General features: G+C 39.6%; 1 protein-coding gene across 1 annotated transcript in view; it reads right to left on the minus strand.

Moving 5' to 3' along the window:
• Positions 1–5,714, minus strand: part of MRPS6 (mitochondrial ribosomal protein S6) — a 66,097-nt gene that overhangs the window by 33,474 nt on the left and 26,909 nt on the right. The window lies entirely within an intron of this gene.

Consider the following 5,714-nt stretch of genomic DNA (forward strand, 5'->3'; position numbering starts at 1 on the left):
CTGACACTAATGTAATATGCCGTTATTTTAAAAGAAAATAATAAAGCTTTTGCATTTTAACAACCCCACAGAAAAGTCCATGAGCAAAAAAGACTAGCTGATCTGTTTGCCACTCAAAAGAGATCTCACAGTGAAATGAGAAGGTTCTGATTGTATGTATTTACACCGTGACAGCCACGTGCACCTAGACTAACTAAAGCAATCGTTCATGGAAATTAGAAAGATATTCTGAAAGATATATCAGTGAGATATTCTGCCCAAGGAATCTTCAAAAGCATCCTTTAAGTTCTTAAAAACAATTGTAGATTTTAAAACAAAATTTAAAGGTACAGAGCACATTCTATATAGTATATAGAACCAACAGGTTACTACTGCTTTGCCGTATCACACATGGCTAAGCCAAAGATTTCCTCAAACCTCTCCTTTTCCCTGTATTTCTTGTTCCTCTCAACTCCACCAAAGCCTGAGGTGCTACATTCTTAAAAACTGCTGTAGGGACACAACTGCTGGCTTTTTTGCTGTAGGCCATACTCTCTCCCTCAAAAGTGCTCAGGTTAATTCTTCTAAACCATGTTGTAGTCTACACCAGCTTGAATCTTCATTCCACATTATTATTTAAGTTGACTGTCCCTAAGATAAATATATGAAACAGAGGAGAGTGGGAAAAACGTAGTCACTTCTCTTCATTCTTAGAGTTTTCCTATCTTTTGATGTATAGGCAAGATCCAAGAGAGAGATGTATTTATTCATTGCCGATAAACAGGGACTAACTGTTCAGATGAAGAAAGTGAGGAGTAAAATAAGGGCAATGCCGAGTGCAAGAAAACACATTATTTTTTCTTCCTTTGCAGGCATATTCATAGATTTCATCTAACCTAGTCTTGTAACACCACAGGCAAAAGAATACAATCAATGTGAAAAGCAAAGAGTAGTTCATTTGGCAGATGTCTCACTTTGATGCTTGTGATCCCTGGATCGAATTCTGCTCTATTAAAATGAAGGGTAGTCAGGCATATGAAAAAATAACTTCATTAAGATTATTAAACTTACACGAAGATTAAAGATTAGTATTTGCCCTATTAAAATGTGAGATTTCTCCATGCTCTCAGGGTGCTATTGACAGGAGGTAAAACTTCATACAGATTTATGATTTAAAAAAATAACCCAAAGGCTCTACAGCTTAAAGCAGAAGTTTGTCAAAATGTTCCACCCACCAGAAACCTGGAAGCCTGTTCCTGTTTCTCCAGTTCAATGGTAGGAAGAGCCCACAGGCCCCGTTGCAGCTGGTAACCCCCCAGTACAATTGCAGCAGTCTTGACACTAGTATTCTCTCCTCCACCAAAGCAGTACACAGGTCCTCAGACTAGAACACTGACTCTCTCGTGACAGGAGCCCCAATTCAGGTACCTCTCACTGTCCAGCCCTTGCTACCTCTCCCTGTCCAGGGCTTGCAACACTGCGGTGCTCATCCTGACAACTCCAGAGATGACCCATGGTGGGCTTTTTAGGCCGGGCACTTGTGGGATACTGAGAACACTGTCAGCCTTGTGCTTTCCACACGTGGACTTACACACACGAGGGAACATGGTTTGTGCTTTCTATAAAACTTACTTTACGCTTTTGTATCATGGAATGTGAAACTCTTGTCACATATATGTTCTCAGACATGCCTACCCAACCTACACTGGAAAATGATAAAAGTTAAAACATACTCACAGATAAGTAACCTTAATCTTTAAATAAGGATATAAAGAAAGCAAACACAGATGAATAAATAACATTTAAGCTGCAACACAAGCTAGACCTACCTGGTTCTTTGAACCTAAATAAAGGCTACATGTAAAATATGTAAATATAAATGTATTTTCTTTACTAGTCATAGCAAAATTTAAAAAGAGGAATTATGTAAGAGTTATGTATCAAGAAAGGGAAAGGTGTGAACTAGCAGATACATCAGCAACCAAAAGGCACTAATCAAAACATAAATTTCAGAAGCTGATTATATTAAGGAATACCCTACAGAATGGCCTGTGCCAGTTTGGGTACTAAAACAAAAAAGTGAGTTATTAGTGAACACTCCACTTACAGAGGTACAGGCGACACTGATATACTGAAAAATTATCCAGACAAGTTTGTCCAGAGGCAATAAAAAAAGTAAACACTCCTTTATCCAGCAGCACTAGGGTACAAGGTGAATTTACCAGGGCAAATACAAGTCTCCAATAAAGATGTGGCTATCTACTCTCGCTCTGTGCTGTTGCCGAGACCACTGACAACTGTACTTCCCTCACTGAGAGGGTTCACTCTCTGTAAACTGTCTGGGGGGCGGGGGGCGCGTGGCTCCTTTATCGGGGAAACAATTACAATCCAGGGCTTCTCTGAGGAGAAGGCACTGCACCTACACTAGCAAGAATCTGAGGCCACTGTGCTTTGTCGGATTTATTCTAGCATCCCTCTACCCAAACACACTATAAATCCAGGTAGCCAAATCGAATCTCAGAAGTCATTACGTAAATTAAGGTTACTGGTTTAAGTCAGGTCTCAGATTATGGTCCTCCCTCCAAAAAATAAAGTGCATGAGATGAGAAATGATGCAGATATATCAAACCTTTGTGTTTACTTCTGAACAAAAGCCTACATGCCAATGGTTAAGGCTATTAGTTACCAGACAAACGGGGTGCTTAATCCAAAACAAAAGGCTAAACCCTATCTTTTATAAAGGATTTGAGAAGGAAACAAATACATAAAATTATATCAATTCACATAACATTCCTTTAAAGGTGAATCAGTAGTTTAAAGCCTTATTCCCAGCATTGGAGAAAGAAGTTTAAATAAAAACATTTATATGACAACATGAACAATGGTGTGAGACTCAGCACTGGCAAAGTCTATCAATAATTTTGAACCTTAGCTAAATTCTGTTCTGCAGTCAAAGTAACTGAAAGTAACTCTTCCATCAGAGGTTGAGAGTTTGACCAAAAAAAACACACCAAATTAGGAGAAGTTAGCTTAATGGAGGAAAATGGGGTTTGCAGCCCTGAGTTAAGCCAACCAAGAAAACCAAGCATAGTGATTAAAAGATTACTTCTTACATAATCCAGCTTCACACCTAACTAGTACAGAAGAGTTTCTCTATATGCCAACTGACTAGGTTCCAGCTTTTTACCTTTAATTGCTGCAACAAGGCTTTTTAGCATCAAAACAAACTCCATTCCTCTCTACATTGCGATTCCATCATTTCCAAGGGACTGGTGTGAATTTTAACTACTTCTGCCGAGTTTTTGAAAAATGAGCTTCGAGAATAAAATTCTGATGAATTATTAGTATCAGGGCTTTTGTTATTAGTGAACACAAAGTCTGAAAATAAAACTCTGGAGCATTTACAGTTTAAGCTAATAGATATTTTAGTATATTTAAACACAACTACTATTTAGTGAATCATTCTCTGGATCCAGGCCTTCAAATCTGGGGCACAGCACCACTTGTGCACACCATGGCAATAAGCCTGAAAGTGAATTAAGCTGACAAAAGATCAAAATAGGAATATGTTAAGTGTTCAAACAAAGAATAGGTGAATAATTAAAGCAATGTGAGAGAAGACAAATCAAGGGGAAAACCAGTCTCTCTGAATGGTAGGTGGGCCAACACACAAACAGGAGTAAGTCCTATCTCTGACGTCTGCTCAGGCTAATGTCAACATTAAAAGGACAAGCAACTTAACACCCAGCTAATGAGAAATCTTACGAATACTGAAGCCGAGGGCTGCTACACCCAGGTATTTCTCAGCATCTCATCTAGTAGTTTTTCCGACTTCTTCAGAAAATCTTGTCCTGGCGGGTCTCTGTAGTCACATAATTTAACAGCAATGGTCTTTAAACATCTCTCAACCCAAACTGGGAAATGCAGAGGTGTCACTGCTAAATACCTGTGTGGTCATTTTCAGCCATCATACCTCAGATGAAAACGACACAGGGGAGTACAGCGTAAACAAAGTAGTGCCTAACTTTTTAACAGCTAATAACATAGCAGGTCTACAGGGTGGTGAAGAATGAAAGTAACCTGTACTGCGTGATCTCTAAAGAGAGAGGATCCACAAAACTCAATATAGAGAAGATAACAATGGACTGAGAAATGTAGAGACTTAAAGGTTCTAACCACCCTGGACAAGACTTTCAAGCCCCTACTCAGCCTCAGGTTAGAGAACTGAGTAGCAACCTTCCTCCTCAATTCTTAAAATGTGAAATTTCATCAAGCAACAGGCCCCTGTTAATTACTTCATGTGCCATCCCTAAGAGTTAGGGCTTTGTGACCCAGGCCAGCCTCTTTCTGCAAAAAGACAATGGCGCCTTTGAGCCAAGTGAAAAAGAAGCCTTGGAAGATCAGATCTGCTGGACCGAGGCCAAAGGACACAGCAGCACGGCTACTGCTTGATGCTTCTCTAACCAGAAGATAAGAGTGATAACCTCACTAGGAAAGACAGGCTGGGGAAAAGATTGGCTCTGCTGTTTCAAAAGCCACTTACTATCTCAGGGTAGAAGGACAAAATATTCTTCAACAGGGAAATGAGACGTCCCACAAAGGAACCCATAATCATTCTGCATGCCTGGGCAACAAGCTCTTCTCATCAGATCTTGAGACTAAGACTGCCCGAGAGGACAAAATCTAAGAACTGGGGATACCAGATGAGACAGTATTTTTCTCCACCCTTGAATACCAGTGTCCTCACTTCATTCTGACTCTTAGCTAACTAGTTCAGTCAATCACTCTTAGCCAGTTCTCAACCTTAGCTCGAGCCAATAAGAAAATATATACATGTTAACGTCTAGGTATCAATGTCATCACTTAGGACCCATTTAGTGTAAAGTATGACTATTTTGCTAGCTTTACGAGAGACTATGTATCATTCCATGATCATTCTAACGAAGTAAAGACTGAAGAATGGTCCCTTGAAATGAAGCGGCAATCAGGAATTCACATACAAGCACATTATCTATTACTGGGAAGCAATAAGAAGGGCAAGCTTCAGGGACTTCAGTCTAAATAAAGTGATGTTTACACTGGCAAGAATAAACAATCCTAATGGATATGCTAATAACCATTCCTTATTTACAAACATTAGTACTCTAAACTTGGCCTACTGCTATATACACACAAGTAAGACACAAGATGATGTATGTTATGTACCATACTAAGACAACAGCAGAGAAGACAGGGGGATGCTAAGACCCCAACTACTAGGAGTCAACATTAAACAAAGGGGGGGGGGGCGGGAATCCACTTAGACACCACCTATTCATTTATGCTTTTAACAGAAGGGATAAGAAGGCTGCTCAGCCAATATGTCAAACCTCACTGCTGAGTTACACAGCAATGTGTTCAAAGAAAAATTTTAATTTCTACAACTTAATGGCAATTTGAAAAATCTAAGATCCTATTATTTCCCCAAATACCAAAAGGCTGTCTCGAAAGAAGAACAGTTCCTTTGAGAAAAGAAGAGGACAAACCACAAGTCCAGATTTGGACACCTGGCTTTCTGTTCTTCCCAACAGACTCTGTAACCTTGGATATGTCACAGCCTCGGCCTCCACTCGAGGACGGTCCTTACTTTCATTTGGCCCCCAGCTTATAAACCTTAAGAATGAAACTAAAAAAATTCCGCAAGGCACTCTAATAAGCTCTCAGAAATCATACTATTCAAACACAAATTATTTTTT

The sequence above is a fragment of the Ovis canadensis genome, chromosome 1 (genome assembly GCF_042477335.2).
Source record: "Ovis canadensis isolate MfBH-ARS-UI-01 breed Bighorn chromosome 1, ARS-UI_OviCan_v2, whole genome shotgun sequence".
NCBI classification, from domain to species: Eukaryota; Metazoa; Chordata; class Mammalia; order Artiodactyla; family Bovidae; genus Ovis; species Ovis canadensis.